Source organism: Triticum urartu, chromosome 2A (genome assembly GCF_056163025.1).
Source record: "Triticum urartu cultivar PI428250 chromosome 2A, HENAU_Tu73, whole genome shotgun sequence".
Lineage (NCBI taxonomy): Eukaryota > Viridiplantae > Streptophyta > Magnoliopsida > Poales > Poaceae > Triticum > Triticum urartu.
In genome coordinates this window covers 150,844,054-150,867,358 of record NC_141874.1, presented here as the reverse complement: position 1 = coordinate 150,867,358, position 23,305 = coordinate 150,844,054, and the positions used below count along the sequence as shown (strand labels likewise).

The 23,305-nt window shown below is 46.9% G+C and overlaps 3 pseudogenes; 1 reads left to right on the top strand and 2 right to left on the bottom strand.

Annotated features, from left to right (window-relative positions):
* Window positions 1-6,760: 6,760 nt before the first annotated feature.
* LOC147984335 (uncharacterized) lies at window positions 6,761-8,187 on the bottom strand (annotated as a pseudogene).
* A 4,260-nt stretch (window positions 8,188-12,447) lies between these two features.
* LOC147984334 (momilactone A synthase pseudogene) lies at window positions 12,448-13,842 on the top strand (annotated as a pseudogene).
* A 5,806-nt stretch (window positions 13,843-19,648) lies between these two features.
* On the bottom strand, window positions 19,649-20,503 carry LOC147984333 (putative B3 domain-containing protein Os03g0621600; annotated as a pseudogene).
* Window positions 20,504-23,305: the final 2,802 nt, after the last annotated feature.

Here is a 23,305-nt window from a genome sequence, read left to right as displayed (position 1 = left end):
GATTATCTACAAAATCTTCAAAGGTGTTTTTCTTCATATCTTCGCACACTAAAACACCTCACATATCATCTGTTCTTGATTCGTTTCTCTAAGCTATGTTTTTCTTCAAGATTCCTCAAATGTGTGGATTTTTGATCTACACATCTCCGGAACCTAATACAAAGAACGCTTAGTGAAATTCTTCAAGATTCATCTGGTCAAATTCCACAAACTTGTTCTTTTTACAAAACCTTCTAAGAACGCATATGACCTCTCCAAATTCCTCGCAACTATACTCTATTCACAGGTACTCATGTCAGCTGCTGAATCACTAGGTTCTCATCAACTTAACTCATTTGCAGCGTTCCTCAAAGAAAAGTTGCATACTTCTTCAAAGAATTCAATTGTTCAAATTCCTCAACTGAAGAAAATGGCTGACGGTAAGAAGCCATAGAAAGGAGGAAAGAGGGTTGAGGTCAACACAACGTTTGAGATCCCTGATGATATATATGTTGGGTACTACACACCTCCTGAGGAAGACAAAAATCGGCGCAAGGTGCCCATTCAGAAGATAGAGAGGAGATGGGCAAGAGAGTGGAGGGAGTACAGGTATGTTACTCCCAAGTACATGAAGAAATTCACACTCAATCCTCCATGCCCAAGACCTCCAATCGCACCTGGCCAAATAGCTGATCCCACCAGCCTCAAGCGCGGTGAGGACTATCCTGATGAATGGGCCAAGCGCCAAGCCAAGTTGGCTAAGCAAGCCAGAGAAGCAGTGAGGAAATTCAATGAAGACTCTGCTGCTGCTGCTGCCTCTGCTGAGGCCTCTGCTGTCAAGCCGGAGAAGGCTATGTCAAAGAAGCCTGCGCGCAAGCCAAGTGCTTCACCAACAGTGCCCTCAAGGCCAAGTTCCTCAGCAATGCCCTCACGGCCAGAATCCTCAAAGCCCTCACGGCAAATTCCTCATGTTGCTCCTGTTCCTCAAAAGTCCTCAGCTCCTCCGCCAAAGTCTTCGGCCGCTCCGACAAAGTCTTCTGCACCTGTGCATCTTGCCACGTGTCAAAGGACCACAGGCATCTCAATTGCCTCAGGAGCTTCAGCTAGTTCCTCAGCTGCACCAAATTCCTCAACGGGACCCTCTCTACTGAAGACAAAGGCCACTACTGGACGAGGTCCTTGCCCTAGTCCTCAGAAGAAGCAGATCGCCTTTCAAGTGCCGTCTGAAGTAGACGAAGCTGATGATGATGAACTTGCTTAAATCATCAGAGATAGGCAAGTCAGGGCCTCTAGAGCCAAGGGAACAAATGTGCCACTGATTTTGAATCCCAAGTTGATCCTCGAATACATTGACGTTTGGCACAAGGACCCCAACACTCCCATGCCTGACTTCAAGCTGACTCCTGGCCAAAGTCACATGCTGACCCACTTCATACAATAAGAAAAATGGAAATTTGAGAAGGCCAGGCAGATCAAGAAAGCGCAGTACAAGAAGGAGCGCTATCTGAAGAAAAACGGTGTCTCTATGACAACTGAAGAACTTGTCACTACTCAATCTGAGATCAAGAAACTCAGTGATGAATTTGACGCATACCATGCTGATTGGCTTGGAGCCAAAGTTCATTTTGTGAGACTCGCTGATAACTTCACCTCAAATGTTGCAGCCCCAACGCAATAGGAAGTTCCTCAGGCTGAAGCATCTGCTCAGCCGACTGAAGAACATGCCCGCACCACTGATGAAAATCAGGCTGCTGAAGAAAATGTGAGTTCCAGGGCTGATGAATGCATTCCAGCCACTGAAGAAATTGCCAGGGCATCCACTAGTAGTGCGCCTGAAGAAACTGAAGAAATCAGGGCAACTGCATCAGTTGTGCCTGAAGAAAATCAACCAGATTCCTCTGCTCCTCCTGCGCCAACACCAACTCCGATACTTCCATCTGTATCAGATGTGAAGAAAACCAAGGCTACAGAGCGTGCAACAGTGAAGAAAAGGAAAGCATCAGCTACTTCAGATTCTTCAGCTCCGAAGAAGATGAAGCCTTTGACCGGTTCATTTGCTAATCTCATTGATGCTGTTCCAATATCAACCATGCCATCGAAGGACCTTGTTCCTTTTGATGAAGAATATGTGATCCCCAGCGGATCTGATGAAGAAACTCCTTCTGCTGCTTCGTCTAAGCAGTTGGATGAAGAAATTGAAGTGGATATGATCCCTTCAACACCTGTCATCTCCTCACCCATGCCTCAGTTCACAGCTGAAGAGGCTAGCGTTGAAGAAATGGAAGATGAAGATGTGGACGTTGGCTGCTCCACACCAGTAATAAGTGATGAATTCTGGGAAAGTCAGCATCCAAACTCTCCAATGTTCACACTGTTGCAGCAAATACCTCAGTCACCTGCACAAACTGTTCAAATGGGCTCTGAAGAAACTCACCCCACTTTATCTGTGCGTGAAGAAATTCCAGCCACTAGCGCTGAAGAAACTGCTACTACTCAACATCTGAAGACGCAGACTGCCACTGAAGAGGAAGCAGAAAATCCTCAGCCTGAAGAACCTGAGATTGCGATTCCTGAGGTCGTGATGCAACTCACTGACACTCCTCTGCCCAAGCCAAAGGATCCATTCTCACGCAAGCAAAATTTCAAGGTTGATGATTTCTTCGGTGAGCATGTATTCTTCGAAGACTACAACCCTTATAACTCTGCTCGCATTAGGAAGAGGCGTTTCTGGACTGCTAGTCAAGCCAATTTCTATTCCTCAGTGCTGTTCAACTAAGAGAAAATCTTCTACCATGAGCACATTCCTCACGTGGATATGGAATCTCTGCCGTGTTTCGTGCCAATCCTTAGTGTCCTTCATGATGCTGGACTGTTAAATTTTTGCTCTGACATCTGTGATTGGAATGAAGAACTAATTCTTCAATTTTATGCAACGCTGCACATCACAGGAGATTCTGAAGATGTGAATTCATGGGTGCTGGACTAGATGTCTGAAAACACTCACTACACCGCACCAGCGTCTGAATTGCTTCGTGCCTTACCACTCAGTCCTCCCCTTGAAGAAGCTCGTTGCATCTACAGTGAACCTGAGCTTACAAATCACTACATGCAGGTTCTGATGAAACCTTTGAAGCTAGGTCAGGCCCCACGAACCAAATTCCTCGTGAACGAATTACTTTATGTGCCCAGAACTGTCTATCGTATTCTTACGAGGACAATGAGTCCTATCAAAGGCCACGACTCATCTGATGAGGAAATTGTTGGCATCATGAAAAATCTGGTATTCAACATCGTGCATGGCCTTCCTGTCAATTATCACGATTTCTTCATGAGGACTCTGGCAAATGTTGCACTGTCTCCGTTTGAGCTGAATCCTTATGCACCTTGGATTATGAGATTCCTCAGGACAAGGTCTTCACTCAACTACAAAGCTGATTTTCAGAATCACCTCAGCTACTTGCCCCTGATTGAAGTCCTCAAGCAGACCTATTCCTCAGTTGATGGAAAGGAAAAGGCACCAGCTGTTATAGATGAAGGCATTCGTCCATTGGATGGTCAGTTTCGCAAAGCTGCCTCTTATTCCACCAATGATGACTCTGCCACACATGACTCTGCCAATGCACACAAGTCTACTCCTCAAGCCACTGCTCCTCATGTGATGACTGATCGTGAGCTTCTGCTTAGTCTTCACCAGAAGGTGGATCAAAATCATAAATGGGTTAAGCGCCAGTTTGGTTCATTTCTTCACAACATGACTGCTACACACAATGCAGTGAAGAAAAACCATTACTACCTCCATGAAGTATTCGGTCGCACCTGGGCCATTCTGTCACATCTGTATGGTGAAGACGATCTGAAGAAAATGGGTCTCAAGGAAGATTTTGACTGGTCTGCACCTCCATCGAAGAAATTCAAGAAGGTCAAGGTTCCTTCTCTAGTGGCCATCTCATATTCTTCATCGCGCGACACTGATGAAAATGAAGACTTGGACAACACTGCAGCCGGCCCTACTTCAACGAACGACCCCAACAACGCTGGCGCTCCTTCATCAACTTGATATTCTTCAGGGGCGTTAGTCCTCATATTTGATCCTTTTGGTCATTTGATGACAAAGGGGGAGAATTTTGAGTTAGTCTTCAAGCGGGTCTTTCTATATGGGCATTTTTTTCTCAAGTTACAACTCTCGTTCTTCTGAGACTTTATTGGATCAAGTTGTAAACTTAAACCCGATGGTGCTCTGATACTTTTGATATGTTTTTCTGCATGCTTATTCCTCATTAATATTATTGCACCTATGCTGAATTACATTAGTCACCATATTTCATCATGCATTTCAAATTCTTCACTGTTATATGTAAAATGCGTGTATGTATTACAAGATATAGGGGGAGATCTCCATGATTCAACTCTTCAAGTGTGCATTGCTTCAAAAGAAAATTCCTCACTATGCACATCTTCAGGGGGAGTTCTTCTATATCTTGCAATCAAATTCCTCAATATCAGTATTAACACTTCATATGTTTATCCCCGTCGAAAACTTAACCTATATTGTCATCAATCACTAAAAAGGGGAAGATTGTAAGTGCATCTAGTGCCCCTTAGTGATTTTGGTGTATTGAAGACTTATAGGTTAAGGGACTAATGTGTTTATGAGTGTACACAGGTCTATAAGTCTATGAGGAGTTTGATATTTACAGAGAAAGTCGACCCCTAAAAATGAAGTTCTTCGTCTGAAGACTTTGAAAGTGAAGAAATTGGTGTGACCTTGAAGACTTGGTATTCATTCGAGGAACATGAAGCGTGAAGACTTTTGTTTTCGTAGTTTCATTTTCTCTTTCTTGAGTCATAGGAAACACCGTACTGTTAAAGGGGGTCGAGGAAATACTAAGGAAAAATTTCCATGTGATGCTCAACTCAAAATCCTACACCTACCAATCCCTTCGAGTGAAGCCATTGGAAATCTCATACAGTCCAGTCATATTCTTTAGTGACAGAGGCGAAGTTCTTCTGGTCTCTGAGGAATTTGTTCTGACTAAGGAGTTAGGAATTCGCCAGTGCGGATTGCCTACACAGTGAGGAACATGATAGCCCTGAGGATTTTTCTACTCAAAATTCCGACCGTTGTTGTGCTATGCGCCAGCTGTCCCAAAATATCTATCCACCTAACGGTCATATCATTGAAGGGCATTTATGTCTTATCATGTCAGGCTGCTCCCTAGGCTATAAATAGCCGCCCCCTACAACCACTAGCTGGTTGGCTGCTCCGAGAGAAACCGACACTTGTCATTTGAGAGCAACCCATCCTCCAAGGACTTTGAGAGAAAATCATCAAGTGAGGAAAAACCCATACCGAAACACCTACAAACCCCAAGTGATTGAGCATCACTAAAGAGATTGATCCTGCGTGGATCTGACGCTTGTTACCTTTGAAGACTGTGCTTCTTCCAGACGGTTAGGCGTCATGGTCTAGAGCATCCAAGAGGAATTGTGGATCGCCGAGTGACCAAGTTTGTGAAGGTTCGGAAGTCACCTGAAGACTTACCACGAGTGATTGGACGAGGTCTGTGTGATCTTAGTTCAAGGAGAATACGGTGAGGACTTGGTGTCCTGAGCTGCGTGCTCAGGACTAGGTGTCCGGGACTGTGTGTCCTCGAGTTTAAATACTCGGCCGCTCCAACCAGACGTACAACTAAGACATCACTTGGAACTGGTCTACCAAATTGTTTGTCTTCACCAAGCTTACTGGTTCTATTTCCTCAACTCTTTCATTTCCTCATAACTGTGTTGTGTGCTTGTTCTTTGAAGACTTTGATTGAAGACTTTCTCAATTTCCTCAGTTCAATTTCTTCAGTCTGTTTGTCTTCATCCTGTGTTATCCTGTGCTTACGCTTCCTATACTCTGTGCATGTCTTCATTTCATCATGATGACTATGCTTGTATTCTGTTATGTTTACTTTTGAGTACTTATTCCACTGCTAGTAGTTCTTCGCTAAGGAATTTCCTCACCGGAAAATTCCTCAGTGAAGAATTTCATAAAAATCGCCTATTCACCCCCTCTAGTCGATATAACGCACTTTCACTTCTAAACTTTATTTTTTCAAATTCTCCATGCCTAAATCATGACCATTTTTGGTAAAGGAATAGGCAGCCTGGTCTAAATGTTTCTTAAGTTCCTCTCCTCTGAAACCAGCAGATTGGAAATTGGCATAAATATGTCTAAGACAAAACCTTTGTGGAGAGTCAGGGAATACATCATCTATTGCATTCAACAATCCCTATTCAATGTAATGTAATCTTAAGTGTTACTACTGAATAACATTTTACTCATGGCAAATGTAAAGACTAGGTACAGAACAATACCTTCTGCCTGTCAGACATAATTGTGTATTTCCCAAACTTATTGCCAGTTCCAATGACTGTTCTCAACTGTGTGAGAAACCATGTCCAGCTGTCTGTCTCTTCCTCATCAACAACACCAAAAGCTATTGGGAAGATGTTATTGTTGTCATCCCTCCCTGTAGCTGCCAATATCTATTGACTAGTGCTTAGCTTGATGAAGCAACCATCCGGACTTGCTAACATGATCACATGAGTGCCTAATTACATCAATGCAAAAATATCATATACATTTGCGTCTGAATACTTACCTATAAATGACCTGCATCCATTCAGAAAACCCTCCTTGCATGCAAACAAGCAGTAAAACATATAGTGAAACCTTGGGGTAGGAGCTGGGTTTAGTGGGTCCTCATGTGTTGTTACTATGCACCTACTGCCAGGGTTAGTATCTAGCACACACTGCGTGTAGTCCCTTATTCTGTGATACTGGAGTTAATTTGTGATCTCCTTGCACAACCTCAACCGCTTGCTTCCTTGCCTTAGATGCCAAGCTTTTAGGCACATGGACACCAAACTTCTTATTTGTGTATGACATAATTGTGTCAACTCCAGCTCCAGGGTTGGATCTGAATGTATCCTCACAAATCTTAGCAATCCAACTGACTGTCACCTTTGTGTTCTCTCCACTTGCTCCACAAGTGTGATCCAAATTCATCTTCTTGATACTGAAAGTTGCCTCATGAGCTATCCTAGAGGCAACTATGTAAAACTCACAACCATGTTTTCTCTCAGAGCACCAAGCAATAACCCTAGTTGGTTCATTTCTGTGATACTCAAATTTTCTAAGAGTTCTCACATGAAAATTTCTAAGTGCTTCTTTGAACTGAACTACATTTTCAAAGCACAAATGCATTGAAAATTGCTCATGTGCATCAGGCCTGGATGGATCATACCATCTCCTCTCATCCTTCCACTTCTTCCGACTCTTCCTTCCAGATGGCAACCTTGGAGCATCCTCTTCATCACTTAGTCCAAAATCACCTGGAAAACAGTACTCATCAGCTTCAGAGACATCATCTTCAAACTTGATGTGCTCAGCTCACTGTGAGACTTGCTAGCTAGGGCAGGTTTTCTAACTGGCTTAAGATTTTTGGCTCCTTTTGTAGTTAGAGCAGCAGGATCCTTTCCTTGTTCATCTTCAGAAACAATTTGTTCTTCCTGCCAAAACTCAGAAGGTTCTGAGTTAGCTCCACAAAAGTGCTCCGCAGTATCAGTGCCAGCCTCATCTTCACCCCTACACTAAGCTTTGTAAGAAATTTTCTGCCCACTGTAATCACCTCTAAAGAACTCAAAATCTGAAGATGATTTGTCATCTTCAACTTCATCTTCTTCTTCTTGTACATCTTCATCTGCTTCTTCTTCTACATCTTCTTCTTCCACAACTGTTTTCCCCTTGTTTAAATTGCTACTTTGCTGTGTGTTCAGGTTGGGCTGATCATGCGTTACATCTGGCAAACTAGCATTAGACGCAGGGTACAGAACACCTTCTTGTGAAACTCTGTAGACAACAGGTTCACCAACATGATCAATGGGAATCTGTTCCTCAAGCATGATGTGATCCATATTAACATCTGCTCGGCTTGGATCAATAGCTTTTCTGAAAGTGATGTTCAGTACCTTCTTATCAACAAATAAGTCAAGCATTTCCTCTAATGCCTCCTCACTATCCAGGGCCTCCACCCCCTCCAACCCCTTTCCCTCTTCCTTTACATAAGTCAGAAAAGCGTCCATTCCATAGCCCTCCAACTCAACCAATGCTAATATGGTCAGATAACTGATATCTGAAGAAACTGAATACTTTCTCTCCATATTATTTGTTCCTTGAAAAATGTAGCCTCATGTCCCAAATCTCATCATCTAAGTTGTAGGATTAAATTGACAAATAATTATTTTTTAAGTCACTGAAACTTAAAACAATGACCAAATGCACTGAACATTACTGAACTTTCTTCTAATTACGGTGAATGCACTGACAAAATGCACTGACCAAATGAACTAACCAAATGCACTTGCTTCTACAGTGACATAACCAATAAAACATGCCAAGAACAAACAAGTACTAACCCTAGTTCTAATCTGAACTAAACGTATGAAGGGCCCAGAAATTTCTTACCTCACTCCACCAAAGGACGACGCCCAAGTGTGGCCGCCATCTGGATCCGTGTGGATGCACTCCGCCACTGCCCTAGCCACACAGATTTCCGGATCTGAGCTCACCGGATCTACCTGAGCCGCGAGCGGTGATGGCTGCTGCGACCGCTGCGCCGGGAAGCTCGAACTGCCTAGCCATTTGTCCACCTCTGAGTGTCCACCGCCCTCCTGGCCGGTGACGCCTTGGCTCAATAGCTCGCCGCCGATGGCATTTGGATGCGTCGCCGCCATCGCCCACCTAGGTCACTGTGGGGGAGAGGAGGAGGAGACTGAGAAAGAGTGCGGCCGGACCGCCTACTTTGGTTCCGACCGGACCGGCCGCGCTAACGGCCGTCAACGGCCGCGCCGTGAGCGCGTGTAGCCAGGTGGCCTGATCGGTGGGCCCAGCACGTCAGGAAAATGGTTAAACCGCTAGTCACTGCGGGTTTGGGTTTTTTGAAACAGCCGACCGCTCGTTTGGTAGTTTTCTGAGAAAATTTAAAAAGTGGTAGTTTTTTGGAACCCTGACCTATAAACTAGTAGTTTTATGCTATTTACTCTTTGAAATCATGCAGTTGCGTCCCAACTTGAAAATTTGTAGTTATGACCCATTATAAAAACTTGCAATTGTGTTTTGTTAAAAACATGCAGTTGCAACGTCCACTGAAACTTGCAGTCAGTTGCCCCCCCCCAATTCAATCGGGGCAGCAACTCCTACAGTTTCGATGGATATTGCAGTGCGACTCGCATCAGTGTGGAGTGAAGGAGGTCGGATCCATGTGGAGAGATGGGTGGCCCCGAACGGATGTGCGTGTCTAAAGTGGGAAGGCATCCCACCCATCCTCTAGTGTATTTTTGGCCCAACATGGAGTTCTGGCAGATACAACCAACGTGTTATTTATTTATTTTTGCTGGTCTCGGCAAGTAGGATTATTAGATTTGTCCAGACCATCTCTAGTTGTTTGTTCCGAGGATGGCATGAGGATATTCATTCCTTGTTTAAGGTGTTTCTATGAAATAATTTTTCAACTTAGTTATAGATGACTTTTCGCAACAACAACAAAGGGAGTGTCTAGAACTCACCTAGCTGAGATTTAATTTGGTCTCATTCACATTTTTTTGAGGCAATGGTCTCATTCACATGACATCATTGTATTTTATTGTTAGCTAGTTTGTTACACCAGCCCACCATATTTATCTGGTTGTGGGCCTAGCATCTACCCAGCCTAAGAATTTTTTTTCTGTTGTTGTGTTGCACGTCACATCTACCCGGCCTAGTAGATCGCTTACATGGAAAGATTATCTTTTTAGCGTAGAATGTGAATATACCCACGGCCTTGCTAAATGGCTAGTTAGCTTCAACCGCTCTGACTGCAAAAAATATCTATATAAAAGAAGTACTGTGCCCTTATTATATGAGCTGTGATGATTTGTTTTTTTTGTTAGTAAAAATGGAAGTATTGTGCCCTTATTATATGAGCTGTAAATTTGTTTTTTGTTAGTAAAAACAACTTGATTTCTAGCCTTTTCCATGTCTTCCATGTAGTCGGGCTGCACAAAAGTTTCACTAGTTATGAGAAGAAAAACAACAACGAGTGGATTGAAACAAAAACAACTCAAAGGAACGGTGGTACTTAGAAAATGGTGTTTTTAAAACCAAGCATGCATCAAATTGTGTGTGTACTGCATCAACTACAATTATGTATCCCCTACAAAAAAAACCACAATTGTGTATGAGTCGTGTTGCGATTTTTTCAAAAAGAGAAGGAAAAAAACATGGCCTGCACGAGATACATATATATTCAGTGCTTGCAATTGTCCATGGAATGTGCCACGTGTTGTTGTAAACCCTTTTGAAAACATGCAGTTGCGTCCCAACTTGAAAATTTGTAGTTACGATCCATTATAAAAACTTGCAAATGTGTTCCGTTAAAAACATGCAGTTGCAACCTCCACTGAAACTTTTTGATGTGACCCCCCCCCCCCAAAAAAAACTTGTTGTTTCGACCCTATTTAAAACTTACAGCTGCGAACTTCATTTAAAAAATTTGCAATTGCAAACCCATTAAAAAAACTTGCAATTGGGACGCCACATTAAAAACTGGTAGTAGATTTTTTAGAATAAAAACTAGTAGTAGACGAGAGCAAGAGAAACACAAAAAATACATAAAAAGAAAAAAAGAAAATAACCACATGAGAAAAAAGAAGAAAAGAAAAACACAAAAAAGAAAACTCCCCCCTCGACCATGGTTGGTTGCAGTCACTTTGTGCACGTGCAGTTCCAATCAGGCACAACGCTTGCAGTTGCATCTTGCATGTCTAGTGGCGGGAATGCAACTGGCGTGACAACCTCCTCCCAACCCCAGTTGCATTCGCTTTGTGCAAGTGCACTTGTAGTTGGGTTATAACGCTTGCAGTTCCATGTGTAGTGACGGGCATGCAACTAGCCCGACAACCCCTCCCAACCCCAATTGCGGTCCCTTTGTGCAAGTGTGGTTGCAGTTGGTTCATAATGCTTGTAGTTGCATGTCTAGTCGGGCATGCAACTAGCCCGACAACCCCCTCCCACCCCCAGTTGCGTTCGCTCTCTACAAGTGCAGTTGTATGTCTAGTGATGGACATGCAACTAGCTCGACAACCCCCTTCCAACTCCAGTTGCGGTCGCTTTGTGCCCATGTAGTTGCAATTGAGTTACAACACTTGCAATGCATGTCTATTAGTGCACATGTAACTGGACCTGATAACCTCCTCCCGACCTTAGTTGCAGCCACTTTGGGTTCGTTACAGTTCAGTCGGATGACACCGCATGTAGTTGCATGTCTAATGATGGACATGCAACTGGACCCAACAACTCTCATCCCGACCCCAATTGAGTAGCTTTGTGCACATGTAGTTGCAGTCGGATTACAAGCGTGTAATTGCATGTCTAATAATGGATATGCAACTGGCCCTCCCCTCGCCTACATCCTATTATTTCAATCTTATCTTCATTATTCCAATAATAATAATAAATAATATTTTTTTTCTTAAAATACCTAACCAATCAATTTTGCAATCTTTGCTGACATATTGAATATTAAGTAAAAACAAAATGAATATACTAAATAGGAAAAGTCCAAAGAGTGAAACTATGTTATACTAAATAGGAAAAAAAGTATAAACAGAAAACAAAAACAACAAGTAGTCAAGAGGAAAAAGTAGAAAGCCATTAGAAGGAGCTCACCTTCCATAAAAAAAGGAGCTAACCCTGACCTTGGAAGATACAGTGGAGAAATGACAAAAACACGGATGGAGCAATGGAAAAGGCTAGTACCATCGTTTGCCCGTCAAAAGGAAGGCCCACATAGCCTAGCTTGGTAGACAACCGAACAAAAGGCAAGGTAAAAAACACACAAACATGGGCCTCACTTGTACCAGACGATCGGCGCGCCCCCTGCATCGCTCCCACGATGCAACGCACAAAGCCAATATGAATCTTGATGCACCGAACGAACGGATAGAAAAGTGAATGAGACATGGTTAAAACTCAGCTAGCTGAGTTTCACCAAAATTGACAAAACAAATCATATTTTATACGCGAACCAACATGTGGTTGGATGGTTAGAGGGACTGTGGTATCCCCAACCCAGCAGGGCTCAGTCTTTCAGAGGTACTCATAGGTGTAGGGTGTGCGTGCGTATGTTCATAGGGGTGAGTGTATGCGCGTGTATATAAGCGCTTGTGTCTGTACTGTGTTAAAAAAAATTCTATTTATACAAATTTACTGTTCACCAGGAGCCAACTAGCTCGTGATCAGCTATGGATTTTCGGAAATATGAGTCCAAGTAAAGTACTAAGCTTGTTTATAAATTTCTTAAGAAAAAGGAAATTAGTCAACAGCCCACATCACTCTCCTACCTAGGTGCAGTCAGCACCACCTGCCCTGCACTAGACAGCAACCACTCTCGTTCCCGTCTCGTTTATTAAACTGTGCGCAACGTCGGCCGCCGTGTCAAAGCAGAACTTGAAGGAAGTGATCGTTCTGGACACGCTGCCCGTCGAGACAAGGCGCGTCGGTTGAAAAACACGAGCTGTTGGGGGAGAAAGAGAAACAGTCGGTGACCTGGACCAATGGGTGAGAACGTGGCAATGCCGTCGCCGGTGGCGTTATCTGCCGCCTCTAGAATCCCTCACATGCACACCAGGCCGACAGCGACATGAGCAGCCGTAGGAGAGTGGTTCCTGATTTAATTTATCACGGACGCGACAAGGTCTATAATAACTCGGAGCAGAACTCTCAGCTCAGTCACCGCTCGGACGGAGATCAGCTTTGCTCAGGGAGATCGAAGCCCGGTACGCCGTCTGCTACGATGCTCGGAGCAATGAAGAGCAGAGGTGCGGGGACATTTTCGTGTGGCTTGGCCAGGAACTTGTGGACGGCGTCCAGCTGCCAGAGGCTGGCCGGCAAAGTCGCCGTGATCACCGGCGCGGCCAGCGGCATCGGCAAGGCGACGGCCGTCGAGTTCATCCGGAACGGCGCCAAGGTCATCCTCGCGGACATCCAGGACGACGCGGGCCGCTCCGTGGCGGCCGAGCTCGGCCCGGGCGCGGAGTACACCCGCTGCGACGTGACCGACGAGGCGCAGATCGCCGCGGCGGTGGACCTCGCCGTGGCGCGCCACGGCCAGCTCGACGTCCTCTACAGCAACGCCGGCGTCTCCGGGTCCTCGGCGCCGGCGCCCCTGGCGGCCCTCGACCTCGCGGACTTCGACCGCGTGATGGCGGCCAACGCGCGCTCCCTGGTGGCCGCCGTCAAGCACGCCGCGCGCGTCATGGTGCCGCGCCGCAGCGGCTGCGTCCTCTGCACGGGGAGCACCACGGGGATGATGGGCGGTGTCGCCGCGCTCCCGTACAGCCTCTCGAAGGCGACGGTGGTGAGCGTGGTGCGGCTGGTGGCGGCGGAGCTGGCGCGCGACGGCGTGCGCGTCAACGCCATCTCGCCGCACGCCATCGCGACGCCGCTGCTGGTCCGGTCGCTGGCGAGGGCGTACCCGGGCGTTGGCGACGACGCGCTGAAGCGGATGGTGGAGAGGGGCATGAGCGAGCTCCATGGGGCGGTGCTGGAGCCGGAGGACGTGGCGAGGGCTGCCGTCTACCTGGCGTCCGACGAGGCCAAGTATGTCACTGGCCATAACCTAGTGGTGGACGGCGGTTTCACGATCGGGAAGCCGATCAATGTGCACGCGGCAAGCTGATTGAGCTAGTTCTAACATTTTGCAAGTTGATTCTCTTATATGAATATATGATACGCATGCATTTGCGTATTCTAAAAAATATCTTTTATTTTCCTTTTTATGATATGCATGCATTTACGCATGCTTCGTGATCTTGGACGGCGCCGTCGCGGCTCTCCTGAATCGAATCCAACTCCGCTAAGGATTTCGAGCCGATGAGCCGAAGCAAATCAAGGCACCTTTCGCGGTGGAATTTTACGGATTGATCTTGGATTTTGAGCGCGAGCGGAGCAATCACAGGCTCTGATTACCAAATTATGGTGTCCCGATCTAGAGATCTAGGGATCAGAGGATAGCTTGGGGAAGGGGATAAGATATTAGACGAAAGGGGATGAGATTATCAGCTGAAAGGATGAGAAGGTTCACAGGATTCAATTACAACACACCTCGAGCACCACTGCTCATCTCCTAGTTATACCACTCTACACTTACAGGTGGGACACACCCACGCGACAGCTCACAGTAACTATTCATCGTCCATGTCATCGTCGTTCACCGGTCCACTCGTCAGGGAGTCTAGAGCCGGCGACTCGTTGTCCGCCAAATTGGAAGAAGGCGTGACAAGATCGTGAGTGTGTGAGAACCATAATATGCAGGAGATATATCTGGTACCTTACATCTGGTATGCAGAGCCAGGCACCACCCTTTCCCAAATTCTTCCCCCAAATTTTTTTCACCACCACCATCCGACGAAATCAACCATGGATCCGTTCCTCCAGGAGTATCTGGAGCAGCTCGACGCCTACACCAACGCCACCAGGTCCCTTGCCGAGAAACTGAACGCCCTTGACGTCAGTTGGGCCACCAGTTCACCCGCCGTCGTCCACAACCCACCATCAGCGACAACTTCGCCGGAGAGCACAACCAACGCGTCGGCGCCCCTCCCGAACGTCTCCGGCTCCACCACCAAGGCCCAGGAGATTCCCACGGTCGCCCATGATGCAGCCCCGGTGTGCATCACGATGGTGCTCGTCACCTGTTCGACGGAGTGCTCGACCCAGGTTGACACCATCGATAACGTCCATGACGCCGCTACCGTCGTCCACCTCGAGCCCACGGTCGACCCGATCCACCAAGCAGTTGAGCAGCTCGCTCCGGTGTAGGCAACGGCCTCAATCGTCACCAACACTCCCTCTTGTGCCGAGGTCGTTTCTCCCGTGACGACCACCACCGACGTCGACCCCAAGGCTGGCGTGCAGGAGCTTGATGCCCTCTCTGTCGACGCCTCCACCCAACTGATGAGCAAGGCGGACCACGGCGTCGCCCTCATCATCCGCAGCGACCCTGCTCCGCCGGTGCTGACCAGGTGTTCGAGAGACGGTCTACTCCAGGATGGCGAGTGGGTGAAGCCTGTTCATCTTGTGGACAGGAGCAAAACCTCGTGCCTGCCACCGATACAGCAAGGAATCGGGCAGCAACCATGGCCGTCACTTGTGCGAGTGAGAACCAGACACAGCAGACACCTATTCAGGCCTAGGCCATGGCCGTCTTTCAAGTTTCATTCAGATGCAAGTTATCAGGAGGAGCCATGTTCAGTTTCTTATTGTGAGGTGATTGTCGTGGAAGATGATGTTGTTTTGTGCCTTGGCATTGCTGGCGGATGCGTCACTAGTGCCTCTGATTATGTTTGGTGGCCACCGGACCATCAGGCAAAGATGAGGAGCACATTGCAACAATTTCTACATGACACTCAGTTGCATATTTCCATGGGATTATCAGTGGAACAGCAGTCCTGGCCTATTGAGCAGCTTACTTTCTTGGTTTCCAATGAGCCGAGGGATTGTCTTGATGGGACTAGTGCACATGCTGGAACAATGAGAATGGAATTCAACATTCAGTCTGCTTTTCCTAACTCTCTTGAACAATTCTAATGGGAAGTTGCATGGCCATTTTGTCCTAGGAGGAAAACATCGGCTGCTAGGCCCTGCCTTATGCATAATATGCAGTTTCCCTTACCACTCGACAAGCCTCGAGGAGTGCAGGGAATACTTCATATTATGCCTATCTTAGTGCATTGAAAAAAATTTAGCCAAGAAGAATTAACAGGGAGCGGTCATGCTTCAATCAACTCTCACTTTAGTAATACAATGGGACGGTGGCTCAGTCTTCTTGGATACTGCATAAGGATACCCTCTGTTCAGATTTTCTACTTGTGGTCTTTGAAACAGAACAATGGTGATTTTTTTCACTAAGCAACTATTACATGAAGGTAAACAGTGGTTCTTGGAACTCTATGCATGTTCTATTAATACTACCCTTCAAATGCAGCATTGCTATCTTGCTCCTATGGCTGCATGTCTACTTCAGTTCATGCAATCTGGACCATATGAACTAGTCTGCTGCGATGAAATCAGGTGTCTCTTCAGTACACTTGACCTTTGCATGGAGAAAAATTCACAAAAAAAAATTTATGCTGCCATGTAATCTTTGGCTGGACAAGGGCTGCCTTAAGCGTCACATGGCTCATAGAGGAATCAACTCAAAAATGCTGGAACCATCAGGTCTTCTTTGTGTACAGCCAGCATATTATTTTGTGGTTGGCTATGATCAAACTTATCTGAAACCGAATGAAGTCAGTGCGGTTATCGACATGTTTGAAAATAGAACTAACCAGGACTGGGAGTTGCTTCTTTGTTTTAAGCATCCACCTGACCAGCAACCAAGGAGGAGTGCACTCAATTAGGGGATACATCCTACTATGGTCTCTTTAGTGGAGCTATGATCATGGCCTTCTATGCAGCTTTCTGTAATGGTTTTCACTAAGCTAAGCAATTGTTCTGGTGAGACGATTACACCTTGTGCAAAAGCTGGAGCGAAGGTAATGGAGTTGAGCATTCATCCTATTTCCCTCTTCCCATCTGAACAATTCCTATTAGAAATTTCATGACTGCTCAGTTCCAAGAGGAAAACATCTACTAGCAGGCTTTGTCTTATGCCATGGCCATCATTTGCTTGCTCTCCTGAAGGAGTTGCTATGAAGCACACATGAATGCTACCACAAGTCAGAAAGTCAAGAAGAATTTAAAGGCAGTGGTCGTTCTTCAATTAACATTTACACTAACAATGCATGGGAACGGTGCTCCAATCTCCTTGGGAATTGCATAAGGATGCTTCCAGTGCAGCTCTCATGCTCGTGGTTTTTGAAATGGGGAAAAGATGATTCAGATTCTAGTAATCATGATAGGCTCCTTCACAGCAAGCAGCAATTGGGTGTTCTGAGTACAGCATTTCCAAGTAATGTCTATCTTCAGTTTGTGCAATTTTGGCTGTTATTGTCTTTTGCTACAGCTGGTATCACGATGCAATGGCAATGGGACAAGCATTAGTCGCGGGACAAAAATTCACAACATATTTTTATGTTGCCTCGTCCCCCTTCTGAACCAATATCATGCGAGGTTAATCATGGCTGATATTTCGGCACTCTCAAACTATTTGCGATTCAGGCTGTACAATTTGCAACAGAGATTCATTATTCGGATTCCAGTCTATTTGGTAGTGTATCATCTCCCTTTGGGAATAAACAAAGGTTTCCCTGGACTCCGGATACTTCAGCTAGCGGCGATAACCTTGAGCAATTGTGGGATCCCAGAGGCCTTGCGAGCTATATATGCAGTACATGTGCATTGACTCCCCTGATGCATTACTTGTTTGAAGTCTAGCTTGCATATGCCACTCCTATGTGCATCCAGTTGAGAATGGAGAAGCCAATGGCCAGCGGCGAACTAAATCAGTGGATGACCATCCATTTCTTGCCTAGAACATTGGAGCTTGATTGCAGACTTGACAAGCTCATAGCACTACGGGACTTCTTGCTACCATTCTATTGCCAGTCATGCAAGTCCACGAGGAGCGGAAAAATCTGTGTGTGGAGCGAACCTGATGATCTAGGGAGCTTCACAGTCGTCCAGGAAGGCTATGGGACTTCAGCTTCCAATTAAGACACTTTTCAAGGAGGGAGGAGTTTCATCACCAGTGTCGTTGTCATCGTCATGCAGGGCTCCATCAACCACAAGTACTACCTCAACTTCGATCAAGACTATGTTGGCAACGGCCGCTTCCACGCCGCCTCTTGGGATGGAGTCACCATCGGCCACGACTACTGCAACCTTGTCGTTCAAGTCAACCCCGACTTCAACTACCATCATGACTTCAAGCTGGTCAAGGAACACCGAGTGCAATGGGATCCCGGTGGTTCTCGGTGGTGTCGGCTTGGGGTCAAGCCGCATTTCAAGGAGGGGGTGTTAGGAGCCCTCCTACCATCACGTGTTTGGGCTGGCCCCTTGGGCCAGCTGGGCCTGGCCCGTTCGGGAACCACGAAGGCGATAAGAGTCTGGGAGGAAGCGACGTCGAGAGTATCCAGTGGATCACGAACGGCAACGACACTGCGGCTACCTTACTCTCTTCTCCTACCCCTGCTCCTCTCTGTAATAGCTCAGTTCATCTGTAATCCAATCCCTTGTATCATATCGTAAGTGTGTGAGAACCATAATATACAGAAGATATATCTGGTACCTTACAACGAGGTTCACCGATATGGCTACATCCCCGGGGCCTGACTACAGTCGCTCCTCCCCATAACACCGCTACAATACCACACCCCGGCCTCCCGGGTGCCGGCACATGCCACCGGCTCCCCTGCGTGCCAGTGCTATTATGTTGACGTAGGTTACATCGTGTGTCTACCCTCGCTATATATGAGAGGCATAGGATACAAGTGTCCTACTTAGACACGACTCCATATCCTGTCTACACACCGTACGACTCCAAGTCCAACTGTAACCTAACTTGTACAATAATATTCGACACAAATCTAACATCCCCGACCATATTTAGCATTGGCACCCGAACGGCCGAACTTACAAACTCACTACCTCTCCTCCCAGATGATGTCGCAATAAATATGCCATCCCTTCTCCGGTGATGTCCTAGTGAGTTCTCGTCAGTAACATTGCGACCTGTCGCCTCGATCTCGGGGCTACACTGCTCTACTCTCAACAAAATCGACTGGCTCGGGAGAATTTCTCTAGACAATTAAGGAATAGCAAATCAGTTTCTTTTATTTTTTTTATTTTTTTTGCATGGGTAAAAGGATTTTTATTTCATAACTATAGAGTTACCGTCAAGAGGTAAAAGTTCTCTAATACTCCCTCCGTTCGGAAATACTTGTCTTAGAAATGGTTGTATCTAGAACTAAAACAAGTCTAGATGCAACCATTTCTAGGACAAGTATTTCCGAACGGAGGGAGTACATGGTTAGAGAAGACGGGCAGTGATCCTGGTGCAACCAAGAAACTAGTAATGACAAGAAAAGCAGGTGATAGTCTCCCTCCATGCAACAAAAAATAGGAACTGGCTCCTCTACCTTGCAATGGACACGGCAGGGATGCTATTGTACCCTGCCTTTGGCCATCTATCAGCTGTCAGATGCAGTATGAATGGCTCAAATCTCTTTGGGCGTGTTTGGTTGCCGTGTGCAACAGTGCCTGCATCGCATGCACTTCTCTACTCAGCCTGGCTATACAAATGCAGCCTCAAATGCATCATATGCATGTTTTTTGGTTGCCTGCATGCCCTCTTACCTGCATGGGCTGAAAAACACTGCCTGGTGTTTGGTTTCCTGCATGTTAGTCCACAAACCCAAGGCATGGTGTTTGGTTGTATGCAAGGCCTGATGTGTGGTAACCTCTTTGGCTAGTTGGTGAGGTTACCACCACACTTCGGCAGCACACATCATAAGCACAACAGACTATAAACAGAGCATGAACTAGCATAATTCAGATACAAGCAGTACCACAGATATAACAGTTCAACGCATAAACCATCAACTAGCATAATTCGATAGTACGCTCGAAAGAGGTGGCCCGGCCCTACTCCTTGGAGGCGAAGGCTTCGTCATGCTTCCCGCACTTGTTGATGACCTCAATGCCATCGTCATCAAAGATGATGACCTTGAGGGTGTCGAGAGTGAGGAGCTTGAACATCACCGTGTAGCCGATCTTGATCTGATGAACGGCTGCGTAGGTGGCCCAACCCTGATCCAGGGTCACCCTGCCATTCATCAGCTTGACCGTCACCTTCCAGGAGCAGCCGGTGTTGTTCCTGAGCTTGAACTCCGTTGGCACCACGATGAAGTGCTTGGTGAAGTCCAGGGGCATGGGGATGCACTCAAGCTTCGGTGCAAGGATGACCTTGCAGAAGTGAGTTGGGCCATCCTCCTGATGGTAGTGGCCGTAGTTGTGGCGCTTGTTGCTGGGGGCTCCTCCATGCCCTTGTCGTCGCCACCCTCAGGCGTCTTCCGGTCTTCCTCAGCGGTGGGCGGCAGCTCAACCTCGTCGGGCATTGGGTGAAGGGGCTGCTTGCCCTTGCTGTCAACGGCCGGGAGCACCTCTGTGTCCTCGATCTGCACACAAGTCATGGAGTCAGGCATTGCACAGAGTTCATGGCTAATTCAAGAGCTTGTAGTTAAAACGGCATGACTGTCACTCTTCTCCTCCTCTCCATCCCCCTATATTTACTCACCCTGCCCACCACTATTTACCCACCCCCTCTCTTCTCTCACTGTCAACCTTCCTCCTCCCCATCTCCATGAGCTCTAGCTCCAGCTCCAATGCCAACCCCTTCCTTTGGGGTATTGGCTGGAGGGCCTTCTTCCTTGGGTGGACGGCTGGTGACCGGACCAAGTTCGAGAACACCATGGAGGTGTGCTCGAACTTCGGCTCCATGGCTGACATGCAGAACGAATCGAATGCCGTGGTCATGAAGGCCACTAAAGAAGAGTTGAAGACGTTGATTCCTGAACCAGTGAAGGGCGCGATGGCAGTTGACATCATTCACTGGGCCATGAATCAGGCCGTCTCCGACGACCCTAAACAGAGGAAAAAGTGGTGCAAGTATAAGACCTACTGGGCTCCTAATGACCGCCGTGCTGCAATGTACTGGGAGACGGCTATCGCGCCGCCGGCGGTCATCGGCGGGGAGCCTAAGGAGGAGGAAGAAGAGGCGGTGCACATGCCAGCTAGGGCGCTAGAGCCAGTCCGTCCTACCTGGAAAATCGACCTCGAATCTACCGAGGACGATGAGGACGACCCGCCGGCCCGCACGGCGATGAAGAAGAAGATGAAGGCCAGCGGCTCGACCAGCCGCTCCGCACGCCGGTGACGGCCGCCGTGGTCAACTGGTGTCCGTTGTGTACCCCCTATTCCCCTATCCCCCAATCCCGAAATCTACCTTATGCATTCCGATCTTGCATGTATGAACTCGTATGAACTGCTAAGAACTAGTATGAACTACCCCTATGCTTATCTACCTCTATTCCCCATTCCCCTCCGCCGTGGATCGAATCTATCGCCGTGGATCGAATCTAGCGTGCATGTCGAAGAGAGAGAAGTGATTAACGCCATTGATGGAGTCCGGTGGTCTTCTTCCTCTGCTCCGATCTGCCGCCGCCGGTGATGGAGTCCGGTGGTCTTCTTCCTCTGCTCCGATCCGCCGCCGCCGGTGAGAGTTGGGAGAGTGGGGAGAGGGAGTGGTGAGGGGCGGTGAGGCTAATAACTGTCGGTGCTTCGGGAAGCAACGCGGCTTCTCGAGGGTGGCCGCGCGCATGCAGCCGCGCCCGCCCACATGCACCGCTCGGGCCTGGCCCTGGAGAAACTGTCGATTCATGTGTTTCCAGCGAGGCAGTCCCAGAGCTGCTTTAAACATCGTGCTATGCAGGCCCAATAGTAAAACTAGGCAACCAAACAGCCCACACTCATCCCGCGCGGGCCTGGTTGGGCTCGATGCGGGCAACCAAACACGCCCTTTGCTACGGCACATAAATAGTATGCATGCTATAGTTCAGGAACAATACATTTTGCTACAAGACAAAACAATAAATGATGCTGCATTGCACCCTGTTGTGCCTTCTGGCTTTTCACTGCACGGGGTGCTGTATCATCCCCATCGTGCCCATTGCACGGTAGAGGAGCCGGTCCCAAAAAATAACCAGTGAAATCAGCACCAACATGCTCGCTGTATTAAATTCTACAATATTATGTGTAGATAGTCATCCTAAGAGCAAGTATAATAAGTCTCAGTCAGCAGGCTATAAGCCCTCCCGCATCACCAAAATCCCAGGTGGAGGAGAGATAAAAAAAGGAAAGAGAAGGCAGTGGGTGCTTCACTTATCAACGGGCAACAACGCAAGAAATGAGAAATGAAGCCCGCATGCCCGCATGCAGTCGTGTGAAAGCTAAAAGGCAGATCTTCCTCCTCTCTCTTCCAATCACGTATGTTCTTTGCCTCTTTTCACATGCAAGTATTAAATGCTAGTAGCCAGTCTAGAGTCCATCTATTATACTAGTGGGCTTTTATGAAAGCTTTAGGTGACATGGCATTGACATATAGCTAGCAGCAACGTTTGTTATTAAGCTTGCTCTAAGACGATGTCTCCACACTAAGATTCGTGCAAAGATGAGGGGAATCAAGATTACATGAGACGACTAGCACCTACGGTGTTCCTGCTCGGTATGACATGCTGAGCCAATGGAATGATTATGTGATCCAAATTAAGCATTTCATGTACAACTCCGCTATTAGTGAAAGAAAAGAATGACTAAATTGGAGTCGATTGACATCTTTCGTGGTGATGCGATGTCTTGTTCGAGCCTTTGGCTATTTTCAATACCTGCCTTCGGTGGAGTCCCATGGAGGTATCCTAGTTGCTTGGGATCCTACTACCTTGTGAAAGTGCAACTATCCCTGGGTGGTTTGCTAATTCCTAACAACATATAGCTCATTGAGCTAACATTATTCCAAGATTAATATTTCAGGAAAAGCTCAATGAATGGCATGGCATGGATGAGGAAAGTGGATCCCTCAAAATTCTAAGGACAAAAAGTTTGGCTCAAGCTTCAAGATCAAGACTCTACATTTTATATTTTAGTGATCCAAGATCACATTGAGTCTATAGGAAAAGCCAATACTATTAAGGAGGGATGAGGTGTTGCTTAATGGCTTGCTTGCTCAAAGTGCTTAGTGATATGCTCCAAAACCCTCAACTACTCTCCCACATCCACATATGACCTAAACCAAAAGTCAAACTCGGCCCCACCGATTCTTTCTATCGGGCGCCACCGAGTTTCGAATGTCATAGCCACTGCCACAAACCCTAGGCAAATCGGTCTCACCGATAGGGATCTCAGTCTCACCGAGACGGGATTGTAATCTCTCTGTTTCCCTTCGTAACATTTCGGTCTCACCGAGATGAGCGATCGGTCCCACCGAGATTGCAATGTAAACTCTCTGTTTCCCTTTTGTAACATTTCGGTCTCACCGAGATGAGCAAATCGGTCCCACCGAGTTTACCTGACCAACTCTCTGGTTAGCTTATTACCAAAATTGGTCCCACCGAGTTCGTGTAATCGGTCACACCGAGATTATGTTATGCCCTAACCCTAACCATATCGGTCCTACCGAGTTGCATCTCAGTCCCACCAAAAATCCTAACAGTCACTAGGTTTGCTGAATCGGTCCGACCGAGTTTA